Genomic DNA, 16,826 nt, shown 5'->3' on the forward strand with positions numbered 1-16,826 from the left:
TATTCAACGAAATAAACTACATGAGATGAATTTACTAAACTGATTATAAATTTGAAGACTGAAATAGTCTCACTTACTTATGGAATTGAAGAAATCAAAACTAAGTAGTTCCCCTACTTAATTATGAAATGGTTGACTTGAATAATTTAATATAAGTAATATACCTACTTAATGTTAAAAGTAAATAATGGTTGACTGGAATAATTTAATATAAGTAATATACCTACTTAATGTTAAAAGTAAATGACCTGCATTTTGCATAATGCTGAATCATAGATACACATTCTCAGATATAATGATTCTTTAATGAAAAATCTAATCTATTTAGCATCTAATATAATTTAATCAATTTAATGAACAATCTAATCCTTCTATAATCTTAACTTACTAATAATTAAGCGAATGTGGTATGCACCTGGAACCTATCCAAGTTTCTTTACAAAATTTTCAACTTGGGCCTATTCTCAGTCCAACACTATCTCTGTGCCGAGAGGATCCAAGCTGCATTGAACAATAAGTTTCACGAGAATGAGTTAATGAGAGCATAAAAATGATAACCAGCTTTACAAATCCGTATTTGATAATTTAAAATTAAAAACATATATATAATATAATTTGTTAAGAGGGTACTGCTACTATTTTTATCAGTGAAGAGTAGTATTATGCAGTATAATATAATCAAATTATATCCCAAACGTAAACAAGGAGCAAGCAAGCTTCCACCACCCACCCTCTCAGAAACTGAAAGAATAAGGGTTTGGGGGTGGATTTAAGATTAATCGTTTCTTTCAATAAAGGGATTGTAGATAAAACCAATAATTGAGGAAATAAAATTACAAAGAAAAAAACTGATGTCAGGACTTAGAATACCAAGTTACAAATGAAACTAGAAAGAAAAAACCTACTAGTGAACCAAATATTTTCTGAAATTCCCAAATGCCTTTCTCCACTGAACCAAGTGGTTTTGTATAGAACATTCAAACCTTCATTTACACTTCCTATCCTACCTAGCCAGAATTTATATTCCTCAATCTCCAACAGATTCTCTTCAACCAACAGTAACCTCATACGAAATTGGCAACTAATCTTCACCTACCATTGACCATTTCGGAAAATCAATCAGAATCATCATTCATTTGTTAACTAACCAATGATCTGAATGTTTATCCATCTAACTTTGCATTCACTAAAAACAAATCAAATGAAATTTTATTACTAAAAGTTTTGAGATGTGACATATGCTAATGCATAAATTATTGAAGACTAATAGAGCATAACTTTCACAGCACAATGGCCATATCGAAGTCAGATAAACAAATTAAATTGGATATATCAATTGTTCATCAGTTATCTTCTTGTCCAGCTCATAAGCCAGAACCACTAGAGTAAATTCTACAAAATATACCTTCTCATGTACTGATTTCTTGACGTTTTTCACGATGAAAAAGAAACTTGATTACTTTACTAAAATAGTTACCTTCTTCAAATCGTTGAGGCTTAACATGTTTTCAAATGTAAAAAAAATACAATGAATTCAAAACCATAATCACATACATGTTATAATGTCCTGATATTTCAATACGTTTTCCTCTTTTTCTTTGTGTGCTAATTTTTGTGTTAATATGACCATTTTTCAATAAGAATCTTTAACTTTATACTAGCAAGTTTTGTCTATAGCCATACATGAAAACTTTGCCTAATACATGACCAGTTTATAACTATTTAAATATGTTGAATTGAATAAGTTACAAGAAATAAATTAGGGATTTAGCTACAGTGGCAAGTGATGTGACGTGCTGATATATAAAGGCCTAAGAAAGAGTAATAGTTAGTCTAGATTTAAAGAATATAACTATTCTTTAATATCCTCGACTCTTGACCTATTGATACATCATAGGAGCATTTGGTTTATGATGAAATTTATATGTCTGTATATTGAGATACATTTACCGAGTGCTTCCGCCCTTCGATAATTACCTAAAGTGGATAGTTATCGAAGAGCAAAAGCCTTCGGTAAGTTGGAGGCAGATCTAAGAAAAAATTGTATTTTTTATGAAACCAATTTATTCACAACACAAATAAACCTGCATAACATTTTCCAAGCACATACAGACCTGCATAATGTGCATCTCAATGATGCAATCATTGATCAGAAAAACAATATAACATTTGACTCATCCATTAATCCATAGAACATGTATTTATATTTAAAACATAAAACAATGTAACATAATGATGTTCTAACATCCAAATCATCCAATTGATCTAACATCCAAATGATCTAAACTCCAAATGTTCTAATATCCAAATGTTTCTATAACAACTAATAACAAAATGAAACTAATAATGTACATAGTTATCATCATAATGATCTTCATCATCCTGCTCCTCTATAGATGGCTGAATTGGTGTGGGTTGGACTGATGTCGGCTGGATTGATGAGGGTTGGACTGATGTGGGTTGTTGAGGGACAGCGGGTGACGAGGAGGGTCGTGGTTGGGTCGGAGGGATATTGAACTCATCCTGTGAAGTTTCAAGCAACACTATCATGACCAGGGCCTTAAAGTTTGTAAACTATGTTCTCAAATCAGTGATTTCCTGGTCACGTTGCTCTAGTGTCTGCGTGAGGCGGAGAACGACCTCGTCAGCACTAGTGGTGGAAGAAGAAGGTTGGTGCTTCAGAGTACCTCCTCTCGATGTTGTATAGTTTGCAGCAAGTTGTCATGCACCGTACACTCGTCCTTTTTTCTTCCCCCCAACGATGTCGACCCAACACTGTGTCCTACGGATGTTGTCTTCTGTATTACTCGCATCATCCAGTGTATGAGCTGACTCATGTTCAAATCTAACCTATGAAAGTCTCATAGAAAATTGTTCCTGTTGAAACATTAAAAGCAATGTTAGGGAATGATAGAATAACATAAATGAAAAATTTGTAATAGTAATAGTGTTATTTGCTTACATGAGTCTTCCGAGATCTTTCATTAACGAATTGATTAGTTACATGAGTCTGTGCAAAGACCTCATCAACATAGACCGCCCGTCCCAAAGCTTGTGTCTGTAACATAATTTAGAATTACAAGTGTACATATGAAATAGAAAATACATAACTTATATATGAAAGAAAAAGTTATGTAATGAAATTTTACCATACGAATGGCATGCTCATGAATGGTTATCGACCCACCAGTATGCAGGGTGCCACCCTTTTCAGATGCTCTGTTCCTCTGGGCTTTGACACACTTCTTGCAAAAATTTACTGTATTCCAATGAGCCAGTAAAGAGTTCCAAATTTCTTCGTATAGCCAGTAAGGGCGCTCTCCTGCATTGCGGGCATCCCTAAACATCTCTGACAAGCGATGAGATGCTTTCATGTGGAAATTTCTTTGTATCGGTGTTTCATGTTCAGGTTTCCACTGTACCTTCATCTGTAACATTAAACAGAACAAACATTGATTAATGAACATACTAAAATAAGAGGGACAATTAGTTTAATGGATTGTTCACCTGAAAGCGCTCCCAGAACGACTTTGTGTCGTCATCAGGTATTGCTCCCCAAGTAGCCCATGGACTTAAAAAAACTTCCTTAATTGAACGTGAGATGGCCTAGGAAGCAACCCTAGATGGAATAAACTTGCATAATAAAAGTCATTTGAATTACAATAGGGTTTAAACATCAAAATGGTTAAACAAGGGATTAAAATCTTACCCTTTACCATCACCACTTGAATCTGGATCAGCAGATGGTGTGACAGTCTTAGAAGGTGGTATACAAGATGAGGAAGGTATAGAAGTAGGGTCAGGGAGAGGAGTAGGGGTAATAACCACAGGGGGAGGAGTGGGTGTATTGCAGAGCTAGGAGTAGGGACTACTACAAGGGTAGGAGGCTGTATTGTAAGGATAGGAGGAGGCCCCAGAGATGATGTACTGTGGGCAGCAATGGTAGCTAGTTTAGCATGCACCCTAAGTACATCCTTTGGTGCCTATGGTTGCCTCTTTTTAGGCCTTGCTACCCCCTTTCCTTTATCAGGACGTTCTGAACCTTGTATTGTCATTACTGCATTGAAATGGTTACAAATAAAGCGAAAAAATAGAAATGAATAAGGAAGGATTAATGGTTTTTAAAGTCAATGTATAAATAATTGCATACAACTTTTAAGATGGTATTTTAGATAACTCTATTCAGATGATAGTTCAATTTGCTACAATAGATGTCCAACATTCAATTGTCGTCATCATGATCTTCATCTTCATCTTCTTCTTTTTCATCATTGTCATTATCATCATCATCTTCTTCTTCTTCTTCTTCATCGTCATCATCTTCTTCTTCCTCTTCTTCTTCTTCTTCATCACCTTGTATTGTTGCTTCTAATTCCTCTCCATCACCATCAGGGTCGACCAATGCGGTTATACATTCAACTTCAATAATTTCTTGTGGTTGTGACATTTGGTCAAGTTGATAGGCAACATCTTCCTCAACCTCATTTGAGTCAATGCGACCTCTAAGCTTGGTTTGTATTGCTACGGCCCAACCACGCTTGTCAATATTGCGGAATGGTGGATATGGCACATAATAAACCTGTCTGACATTAGTTGGTAGAATGAAAGGATCAAACGGTCCATGTCTTAATCTCTGGTTGAGTTCGACAATATTAAAGTGTGGATCCACTTTAGTACCAGGTCTAGAAGGATTAAACCATTCACAATAAAAAAGTACTACTCTGTTTCGAGAAGTAGTACTGTTGTACTCTAGCTCATATATTTTATGAATGATGTCGTAGAAATCATCATAACAACCCTCTGTTCAGCCCTTGACATACACACCACAATTTGATGTTTTCTTTCCTTTAGACCATTCATGTGTATGGAATTTGTAACCATTGGTGAAGTAAGTGTGTCATTCTTTGACACATCTCATTGGTCAATTCGAGAGATGTCTTAACTCTTAAACTGTGGAAGTTAATGCCTGATTAAAAACTTACAAAGATACTAAAATATTATAAAAGCAAGAGTCAAATTAACCTTGCTCTAAACATAGAAAAAAGTACGGACCTGATTTCTAAACCAATAGGGAAACTCTGAGTGTACTCTAGCAGAAGTATTTCCTTCTGCGACTTGCTCAACCACAACAAATGAGCTGGTACAAATGAAATTCATTAGTGTATAACAATTGTACCATTGGAAAGATAAGAGATGGATGATGACATACTCAACGTACGACTTAACTTCACTACAATTGATTAAGACATGGACATGAGTAGAGTTGAATTCAGCATCAGTTAACCAATGAGTGAATTCTTTCCCTGCGTGACGGCTTGATTGTTGGAAAACTGATAATGCTCCTTCACGTGGTTCAACTTGCCATTGCATTTCATTTCTAACATGAGTGGGGGACAAAATGAAGTTTTTGAAATAATGTGAACAAAAATACGTTGTCTCTCTATGCAAGTAAGCTACACAAATTGAGCCTTCTACTCTAGCTTTATTTTTAACTAAGCATTTGGATTCTCCTATAAACCTTTCAAATGGATACATCCACATGTATTGCACAGGTCCCCCAAGCCAAGCTTCATATGCAAGATGAATTGGAATATGCTCCATTGAATCAAAGAATGCAGGAGGAAATATTCTTTCTTATTTGTAGAGAATAATTGGGATATTTTCATCCATCTTTTTTAGGGAATTCTCCTTTAGTGTCGTGCAACACAAATCTTTAAAGAAGTTACTGATTTCTATCAGTGGATTTAACACGTGCATTGGCAAACAACTGAACGCAAGAGGGATGAAAGTCTCCATGAATACATGACAATCATGACTCTTCAACCCTTGAATAGTACTGTTCTGAACATTGACACATCTGGACGAGTTAGAAGCATATCCATCTAGCATTCTAATCTCCTTGATCCATCCACACACTATTTTTGCCTCGTCTTTTGACATGGTGTAATTTGTTTTTTGTTTAAATAATTGGTCGTTACCTTGTGCCTTCAACTCTAAGTCTTTTCGTCCACAATACAAAGGTAAATCTTTTCTTGCTTTCTCATTATCTTTTGTCTTACCTATAACATTCATAACTGTGTTGAAGACATTGTCAAAGAAATTTTTTTCCATGTGCATGACATCGAGGTTGTGTCTTAGCAAGTTGTCTTTCCAATAGGGAAGTTCCCAGAATATGCTTATTTTAGTCCAATTATGCCATTCTCCAAACCCTTCTATCCTATTCTGACCAGATTCAGTGACTTTTGGATAGTCTTTCACTCTTCTCCAAACGTGTGATCTAGTCAACTTCGGCGGGGACATATCCGTTTCAACTTGCCCTTTGCGAAATGCCTTTTTGTTTCTTCTAAAGGGGTGATCAATGGGCAAGAACCGTCGATGGCAATCAAACCAACTACTTTCCTGACCATAACTCAATTGGAATGACTTTTGTATGTTCCATGCAATTTGGACAAGTTATCGACCATGCGTGCTCCAACCAGATAACATGCCATATGCTGGGAAGTCATTAATAGTCCACATCAAGGCTGCCCTCATAAGAAAATTTTGCTTCTTTGAAACGTCATACGTCCAAACACCATTTCATAACTTCTTCAAATCATCAATCAAAGGCTCCAAATAAACATCAATCAATGATTTGGGATTAGATGGACCTGGTATTATACACGATAAAAATATGTAAGGCTTTGTCATTGTTGAACAATCGGCAAGTATGACCGAATCGTTTCAAGTAATAAACTCGGTAAGACCAAGTATCGTTCTCCCAAAGGACTCACGGCCTAGTTTAGTTATGTGATTCTTTGATTAGCTAAGACTTAAGGACGAAATAATTGGATTGTATTATGCAAAAGACGAAAATAAACATGTATGCATGAGGTTTTGATCAATGGCAAAAGCAAAAGACAAGCACTTTCAATGAAATATATATATGAATATGTTGTTGGGGGTCAATTTCATCTTATCCACTCTCATATATTTTAGGAATTCGACATTCAAGTCATCATTGTTAATGCCACTCTCTAAATTACCTTGTCAAGAAGGCCTATCCCCAATTACGAGTTCATACAATTCCTAGCATTCCTAGTAATTAGTTCTTTTAGCACAGGAGCTTAACGACAACCAATATAATATTGGGAGTAATTCCCCGGATCTAGACTTCCCCGTACGTTCCCGTATCGACAAAATCAATAATCATGTATTGAATGAGTTAAACAAAGCAAGCCTTGAGCAAAGAGGAAAAACCCTAACTAATGATGAAAGAAAGCATAAGTCTTAGATTAAGATGCAAGCACAAATTCCATATATGAGAGCTTCAAAAGATTACATTGATTCCCCAACAAACATACAAGGTTTAGTTCACCATATTCATGGTGAACCTAGATGAAAAATAATGAAAGAATGAAGGATAAAACCCTAGAAAGGTGAAGAGGTAGCCTGAGCATCCAAGATCCTCCTTCAAAGGGGTGGAAGAGAGAGTGTTTGCTTCGTCTTTGCCAAAGATACAAACCCTAGGACGTCCTAAAGCTTATATACTATTCTAAAATTACAGAAAATCTAGGCCCAAGCCCATAAGTGTGCCGCTCAGCGGTAAAGTACCGCTCAGCGGTGAGTGCGTGAGTAGTTTCTTCCCCTCAGCGGCCATTTTGCCCCTCAACGGTTCCAACGTGAACTCCTGAGTGCCGCTCAGCGGTAAACTGCCGCTGAGCGGTAACTTCGGCTTCTCCTTTTGCACTTTTTGATGTCTTTTCTGATTCCATCTCTCTCCTTCTTCACTTCTTTCACTAAATTCACCTTAAAACCTGCTCAAAAACACTGAAATCAAGCATAAACCTGTCCAACTCTCTTATTTATGAAAATATGAATAAAAGCATGATTTCAAGCTAGTTTCTAAGTATAAAGGTTGCTTTTAGTATCAATTTTAAGCATGAAAATAACAGTTTTTCAACTGTTATCACAACCCCAAACTTAGAACTTTGCTTGTCCTCAAGCAAACAAGATGTAACTCCATCTTCTACCAATTCATATGATGGTTCACTCATTCAAAAATCCTCTTTTTCAAGATAAGTAAAAACTTCAATCAAACTTATGACCAAGAGTTCAATCAAGATGTGCACATGCTTTAGTGTTTCACAAAGTCAGTTAATATCCAACAAATGCTATTTTTCATGAATGATCAATCAATTAAGCATGGATGTTCATGTGCTCATGGAATATTTCCTCACTAGGTAAAGTGTTTCACTCACACACAAGTGTATAAGAGGTAATCACTCATTCACTCTACTATCACAATATCACATGAATCAACTTTGCCTTTCGTTTTACCACAATCAAAAACATTCACAAGCATGCATCATCACAAGGACTTTTCAATGGCTTATAATGTGGCTGGGCTAACAAGAAAATTGGTTTTTCTGGATCACAAAATCCTTGAGTTAAGAGAATCATAACAACATAATTTTTCTTATTCTTCCCAACTTGCCTTTGCATTTGCATTGAGCTTTGCTTCTTTTTCTTTTCTTTTCTTTTTCTTTTTCTTTTTCTTTGCATATTCTTACGTTTTAGCTCTTAGCTCAATGCTTTTCCTTTTTCATGTTCTCCCAACAACCCCAAACTTGAACATTTAACAATAACACACAATATCTTCTACTTAACTCAAGGTAAAGATTTTTAATCAAGGGTTTTCAATTTATGTTCAAGGCTAAGGGTTCAAAGGATAGAACACAAAGTGTTCTCTTTTAGTGGGCTAACTTTATGAATTTGGCCAATAAAAAGGGTTCCAACAAACGGCCTTGATCATATGATGCAAAACAAGCAATTGATTCAATCATAGAAAACCTGGGCAAAGTCATTCATGCTTTCAAAGTAATAGCATTCAATCATACCAAAAACTCTGGAACTCAAAACCTCACATATAAGCTCATTCACATTTGACATACACATCCTGCTTAATCTCAAAACCACAATCATAATATCATGCATTTGTTCACAAAGCTTGTGAATCACCTGTATAAGCATTTTAATGTGCACATCATCTCAACATCAATCAATCAATAAGCATCATCAAGCATTACTTATCAAACAATCACAGTTAATAGCAAACCATCATAACAAACTAGGTGTCTAATAGAGTACATCACACCTAATCTAAAAACATAAAATACTTACAGAGTACTGGGTTGCCTCCCAGTAAGCGCTTGTTTAACGTCACGAGCCTGACCCAAACTTTCAAGGATCAACCAACAACATCATTTTGGAAAATTGTTGCACCTCTCCCCCTAGATAGGGTTTGAGACGTTGACCATTCACCACCCAACTTCTCTGTGGATCAACAGCAACTGGATTAAATATTTCAATTGCTCCATGCGGATGCACTTCTTTTATCACAAATGGTCCTGACCATTTTGACTTCAGCTTCTGATACACGGGGCCCAAGGTCAATTAGTTCAGTGTAGGATTTCTTTTACTTTTATTAAAACATGTGTAAAAGGTGCTAGGCATGTGCTAGATAGGAGGGACTTTTAGTCCTATATATAGACATGTCACCACCTCTTGTAAGATACTTTTGAGCATAATGAATTGTTATTCTGTTGAGAACACTCCAGATCAATTCTACCTTGAAAGTCAAAGCTAGAGAATCCCAAAGGATCTCCTCTAGCCACCTTCCCTTCACACCATCCATTCTCTCATTTTCCATTATCAGATTCTCTCTCCTCCGTAGCATCCAGCTCACGCCACTCTCACCAATTACTAGCGTCCTCGTGGCTTGCGCCTACATCTCTGCCACGCGTGCCTGTGACTCCAACGCTACTCATCATTTTTCTCTCAATCATTCGAGAGAATAAACCATCACTCTCGCGTTCTTCTTTCTTCCAGTGCATCTCCTCCAGCAAACCGTTTCCTCACAGATCTACCATCACAAATCCTCACGTAAGTCATCTCCACCGATCCATATCTCATATTTTCCTTGTCCTTGCCTTTTCACACCTACGCACCGATTCAACCTTTGTTTGGAGTTCTATCTTTGCTTCCACCATCGTTCTTCACCCATTTATTGAGTCAAATCATAATTTCTTTCCATTTCATTGATTTAATCGTTGAATCCTTCTTCTCCACCGATTAAATCCTTCCTTACCTTCAACCCTAGAGTTTTCACCGATTAATCCCCCGAAACCTAGGGTTCTCGAGTAAATCTGCTTCTTTCCGCTGCGCATCGATGTCAAGGAGGCCTCGAGGAGTCCAAATCTCTCAAGTTTCGTTTTCTCCTCGGAGCGTCGCCTATCAGCTTCCCAGGAAATATCTTCAATCTTGAATTGAACAATAGTACCTGTTGTCCTGGATTGAAAACTCTATTCACCAACTTCCTGTCATGATAAAATTTAATCTTGTTTTTGTAAGCCTTGGATGAATCATATGCATGTAATCGCATTTCTTCAAGCTCCAAAATCTGCCTTCTGCGTGTGCATTGAGTTTCATAAGGATCAAAATTCAAGAATTTCAAAGCCCATAATGCTCTATGCTCCAATTCTACTGGCAAATGACATGCTTTCCCATAGACTAATTGAAACGGCGATAATCCCATAGACGTTTTCATTGCTGTCCTATAAGCCCAAAGAGCATCATCCAATTTGAGAGACCAATCCTTTCTTGATGAAGTCACTGTTTTTTCCGGGATCCTTTTTATCTCCCTGTTAGACACCTCAGCTTGTCCATTGGTTTGTGGATGATAAGGTGCAGCTACCTTATGTTTTACTCCATAGTGTTTGAGTACTTTCTCTAGTTGATAATTGCAAAAATGAGATCCTCCATCACTGATCAACACTCTTGGAGTGCCAAAACGTGAGAATATCTGCCTCTTCAGGAATTTAATTACCGTGCTAGCATCATTTTTAGGACAAGCTAATGCTTCCACCCATTTACTCACATAATCCACTGCTACCAGAATATATTCATTGTTGAAAGATGGAGGGAAGGGTCCAACAAAGTCAATACCCCAACAATCAAAAACCTCAACCTCTAAAATACCTTGTAAAGGCATCTCATAACGTTTAGTGATTGTCCCTGCTCTTTGACATTTATCACAATTTCTAGCATGATTATGAGCATCTTTAAATAAAGTTGGCCAATAAAACCCTGATTGAAGGACTTTTGTTGCTGTTCTTTCTCCATTAAAATGTCCTCCATAGGGTGAATCATGACAATGCCAGAGAATTCCTTCTGCTTCTTCATTCGTAACACATCTCCTCAGAAGATTATCTGCTCCAATCTTAAACAAATAAGGATCATCCCAAACAAACTGTTTGGCATCATGCAAAAATTTCTTTCTTTGTTGCCAAGTTAAGTCTTCCGGTATGACCCTTGCAGCTTTGAAATTAGCCATATCAGCAAACCAGGGCCTCTGCTGAATATACATGAGTGATTCATCTGAAAAAGATTCCCAGATTTCAGACTCCTTGTTAGTGACCTCATTGTTGACTAATCGTGACAAATGATCAGCAATCAAGTTCTCACTTCCTTTCTTGTCACGGATTTCTACATCAAATTCTTGCAATAGCAGTACCCATCTAATCAGACGTGGCTTAGAATCTGGTTTTGTCAACAAATTTTTGATAGCTGCATGATCTGTATAGACAGTCACCTTAGACCCAATAAGATAAGGTCTAAATTTCTCTAGAGCATATACAATGGCCAGAAATTCTTTCTCTGTGGTAGCATAATTTAATTGAGCATCATTCAGAACTTTGCTAGCATAATAAATTGGGTGAAACTTTTGTTCTTTCCGCTGGCCAAGGACAACTCCTATTGCATAATCACTTGCATCACACATTAATTCAAAATTTTGATTCCAATCTGGCGCTACAATTACTGGAGCTGACACTAACTTCTTCTTCAATGTGTCAAAAGCTTTCAAACAGTCTTCATTCATCACAAAAGGAGCATCCTTCATCAAAAGATTACTCAATGGTTTAGCAATTTTTGAGAAATCTTTGATGAATCTTCTATAAAACCCAGCATGACCAAGAAAACTTCTAATCTCCTTTATATTTGTTGGTGGAGGTAGTTTCTCAATGACTTCTACTTTAGCTTTGTCTACCTCAATTCCTTTAGCAGAAATTTTATGCCCCAATACAATTCCTTCAGTTACCATGAAATGACATTTCTCCCAATTAAGAACTAGATTTGTCTGAACACATCTTTTGAGAACAGTGTTCAAATTAGCCAAACATCTTTGGAAAGAATTTCCAAAAACTGAGAAATCATCCATGAATACTTCAATACATTTTTCTAAGAGATCTGCTAAAATTGCCTGCATACACCTCTGAAACGTAGCTGGAGCATTACATGATCCAAAAGGCATCTTTCTATATGCAAAGATACCAAAAGGACAAGTAAAAGTCGTCTTCTCCTGGTCTTTTGGATCTACCACAATTTGATTGTACCCAGAATATCCATCTAGAAAACAATAGAAAGCCTGCCCTGATAACCTTTCTAACATCTGATCCATGAAAGGAAGAGGAAAATGATCTTTCCTAGTAGCTTTATTCAGCTTCCTGTAATCAATGCACATACGCCAACCAGTAACTGTCCGAGTAGGAATAAGTTCATTCTTATCATTATAAATTACTGTCATCCCACCTTTCTTTGGAACCACCTGTACTGGACTTACCCATTCACTGTCAGAGATTGGATAGATGATACCAGCTTCTAGCAGTTTCAACACTTCTTTTCTGACCACCTCCTTCATAACAGGATTTAACCTTCTCTGTGGTTGAGCACTTGGTTTATAATCTTCTTCCATAAAAATCTTGTGCATGCAATAAGTTGGGCTAATACCTTTGAGATCTGATATTGACCACCCAATTGCTTCTTTGTTGGCTTTCAGAATTTCTATCAACTGCTCTTCTTCTTGTGAAGATAAAGAGTTATTGATGATGACTGGCTTTGTTCCATCTTCTTCTAGAAAAACATATTTCAGATGTGATGGCAATCTTTTTAATTCTGGTGTCTGTGCTTTGACTGCTTCTTCCTTATCAATTATTTCGAATATTGGATCTTCCTCCGGACTCTTTTTCAATGTTTCCAAGTCCATCAGACATTCATCAATCAATTTCTCTTTTTCTTCATCTAAATCTTCACATGCATCAATGAGAGTTTTTTCCAATGGAGAAATATTTCGCACCATCCTTTCTTGTACCATACAAACTTCATCAAGTTCATCAAATTGAAAACATGCTTTGTCATCATTTGGATATGTCATGGCCTTGGATACGTCAAAAGTGACTTCTTCATCATCAACTCTCAATTTAAGCTTACCATTCTCTACATCAATTAAAACTCTAGCAGTCTTCATAAAAGGTCTCCCAAGAATAAGAGGAACATCACTATTCCCTTCCATCTCCATCACAATAAAATCCACTAGGAATACAAATTTGTCAACCTTCACTAGAACATCTTCAACCACTCCATATGGATATTTAAGAGACCTGTCCGCCAATTGAAGAGCCATTCTGGTTGGTTTAATTTCCAACCCCTGAATTGTTCTGCACATGGATAGCGGCATTAAATTAATGCTAGCTCCCAAATCAATCAATGCTCTTCCAACTTTCACATCTCCTATGGTGCATGGAATAGTGAAGCTTCCTGGATCTTTAAGTTTAGGAGGTAGTTTCTGTATGATTGCACTGCAGTTACCTTGTACATTGATAGTTTCCTTTTCAATGTACTTGTGTTTCTTTGTGAGGAGTTCCTTCAAAAACTTTGCATATGCTGGCATCTGTTGCAATGCTTCAGAGAATGGTATAGTGATCTCCAGCTTCTTAAACAACTCCATGAATCTTTCCAACTGCTTTTCTTTCTCCTTCCTTGAATAACTCTTTGGATAAGGAAGTGGCTTTTCACACTCTTTTTCTTTTTGTCTCTCCTCTCTTTCTTCTCTCTCTTTTTTTCTCTCCTCTCATCTTCTTCTTTTTTCTTTTTCTCTCTCTCAACTCTTTCTTTCCACTCACATGTTTCTTTTTCACTCTCACTCTCATTTTCTTTGTCCTCTCTTTCTTTTTTTCTCTCCTCTAACACTCTACCACTTCTGGTCACAACAGTTTTACACTCCTTTATGAGATTATCATGTTTCATCTTGTCAACTATTCGCTCAACATAGACCTCCATATTTTTAAATGCAGCATCTACATTCTGACAATAAGATGCATTCGTCTTCAAGAATCTTTGGAAAGTCTCTTCAATTTTGTTGTTTTCTCAACTGGAGTAGATTGCATTTGCCATTTTTGCTGTTGCACTTGAACCATTGAGACCTGTTGTATTTCTTGTGGTATTTGAGAAAGCTTCATAATTACTTCTTCCAGCTGTTGAGAGATAATTCTATTTTGAATAAGCAAAGCATCATTTGATTGTAACAACTCCTTCTGACTAAGATATCCTCTTTCAATGTTGAGTTCATTGTCACTAGTAGCCATATTTTCAATAATTTCTGTTGCTTCCTCTGGAGTTTTTCATTTAATGTTTCCTCTTGCTGAGGCATTAAGTATCATCTTAGTTTGTGAACCAAGACCTCCAAGGAAAGTTAGGACTACTTCTTCTTCTTTGAAACCATGCATGACCCAGTGATTCTTCCATGCCCTGCTTAAATGAAGAAATCTCTTGCTTGCCTTTTGTCACCTTGGATTGTGGGAAGTACTTGTTTAAAAATTTTGAAACCACTGCTTCCCACTCTGTGAAACTTTCTTCTGGGAAAGAATTCAACCAAAGCTTAGCATTGCCTCCCAATGAGAAAGGAAACAAGCTAAGTTTGATAGCTTCGTCTGGCACCCCATTAATCTTAACTGTGTTGCAAATCTCATTGAAGGTAGTGAGGTGCTCATATGGGCTTTCATGAGATAACCCATTAAATTGGTTGTTTTTCACCAGTTGAATCAGTGCTGGTTTGACCTCCATATTAGCTGCAATGACTCTAGGTCTAGCTATACTGTTAAAGTGCTGAGGTCCAGCTATATTGGTGTAGTCAGCAAGAGTTCTTCTAACATTGTTGTTCTCCATATTTTCTGTGCTATGAACAGAAGCTTGTGGTGATGATTGTAAGAGAGTTTCTGGAGAAGGGAAAAGTTCTCTAGATGTTCGGATTCTTCTCCTCCATCTAATCTCGTCTAGACCTTCAAGAAGAGGTTCTGTTGTTTTCTTTCTCCTTGTTCTAATTGCTTCCTGCATACACAAGAAAACAAAACCCTAGAAAATATTTGTTAGCACAAAAAGATATAGGAGAAGATAAAAGATTCAGAAGATAAAATAAAATCAAATCAAATCAAATCAAATAAGATAAAATAAAATAAAATAAAAACCGAAAAAATAAAAACAGAAATTCAAAATTAAAGTCAAAGATAATCAATAATCACACAAATTAACCAGTTAAACCACGAGTCCCCAGCAGCGGCGCCAAAAACTTGATGGACAAATTTATGATCACCAAAATATGATGTCACAAACTTGTTGAACAATCGGCAAGTATGACCGAATCGTTTCAAGTAATAAACTCGGTAAGACCAAGTATCGTTCTCCCAAAGGACTCACGGCCTAGTTTAGTTATGTGATTCTTTGATTAGCTAAGACTTAAGGACGAAATAATTGGATTGTATTATGCAAAAGACGAAAATAAACATGTATGCATGAGGTTTTGATCAATGGCAAAAGCAAAAGACAAGCACTTTCAATGAAATATATATATGAATATGTTGTTGGGGGTCAATTTCATCTTATCCACTCTCATATATTTTAGGAATTCGACATTCAAGTCATCATTGTTAATGCCACTCTCTAAATTACCTTGTCAAGAAGGCCTATCCCCAATTACGAGTTCATACAATTCCTAGCATTCCTAGTAATTAGTTCTTTTAGCACAGGAGCTTAACGACAACCAATATAATATTGGGAGTAATTCCCCGGATCTAGACTTCAAAGGGGTGGAAGAGAGAGTGTTTGCTTCGTCTTTGCCAAAGATACAAACCCTAGGACGTCCTAAAGCTTATATACTATTCTAAAATTACAGAAAATCTAGGTCCAAGCCCATAAGTGTGCCACTCAGCGGTAAAGTACCGCTCAGCGGTGAGTGCGTGAGTAGTTTCTTCCCCTCAGCGGCCATTTTGCCCCTCAGCGGTTCCAACGTGAACTCCTGAGTGCCGCTCAGCGGTAAACTGCCGCTGAGCGGTAACTTCGGCTTCTCCTTTTGCACTTTTTGATGTCTTTTCTGATTTCATCTCTCTCCTTCTTCACTTCTTTCACTAAATTCACCTTAAAACATGCTCAAAAACACTGAAATCAAGCATAAACTTGTCCAGCTCTCTTATTTATGAAAATATGAATAAAAGCATGATTTCAAGCTAGTTTCTAAGTATAAAGGTTGCTTTTAGTATCAATTTTAAGCATGAAAATAACAGTTTTTCAACTGTTATCAGTCATACACATCTCAGGTGGTAGATTGTATGGGGTAACTATCACGGGCCAGCATGAATATGGTGATGCAGACGCCTGAATGTACGGGGTAAACCCATCAGAGCATAGACCAAGTCTGATGTTACGTGGTTCACTAGCAAAGGATGGATGTTTACGATTGAAGTGCTTCCAAGCTTCACCTTCAGAAGGATGACACAAAAATCCTTCAGTTTTGTTACCATCATGCCATGTCATGTGTTTTGATGTTTGCATTGAAGTAAACATTCTTTGTAATCTTGGAATTATAGGCAAGTAGAACATGGACTTTAAGGGAATTGGTTTTTTTTGCCTCCGTCCAGCATGCATCGTATGATATCGAGATGAGCCACAAAACTTGC

The sequence above is a fragment of the Vigna umbellata genome, chromosome 7 (assembly GCF_029865625.1).
Source record: "Vigna umbellata cultivar VRB3 chromosome 7, Vumbellata_1.0, whole genome shotgun sequence".
Classification (NCBI taxonomy): Eukaryota; Viridiplantae; Streptophyta; class Magnoliopsida; order Fabales; family Fabaceae; genus Vigna; species Vigna umbellata.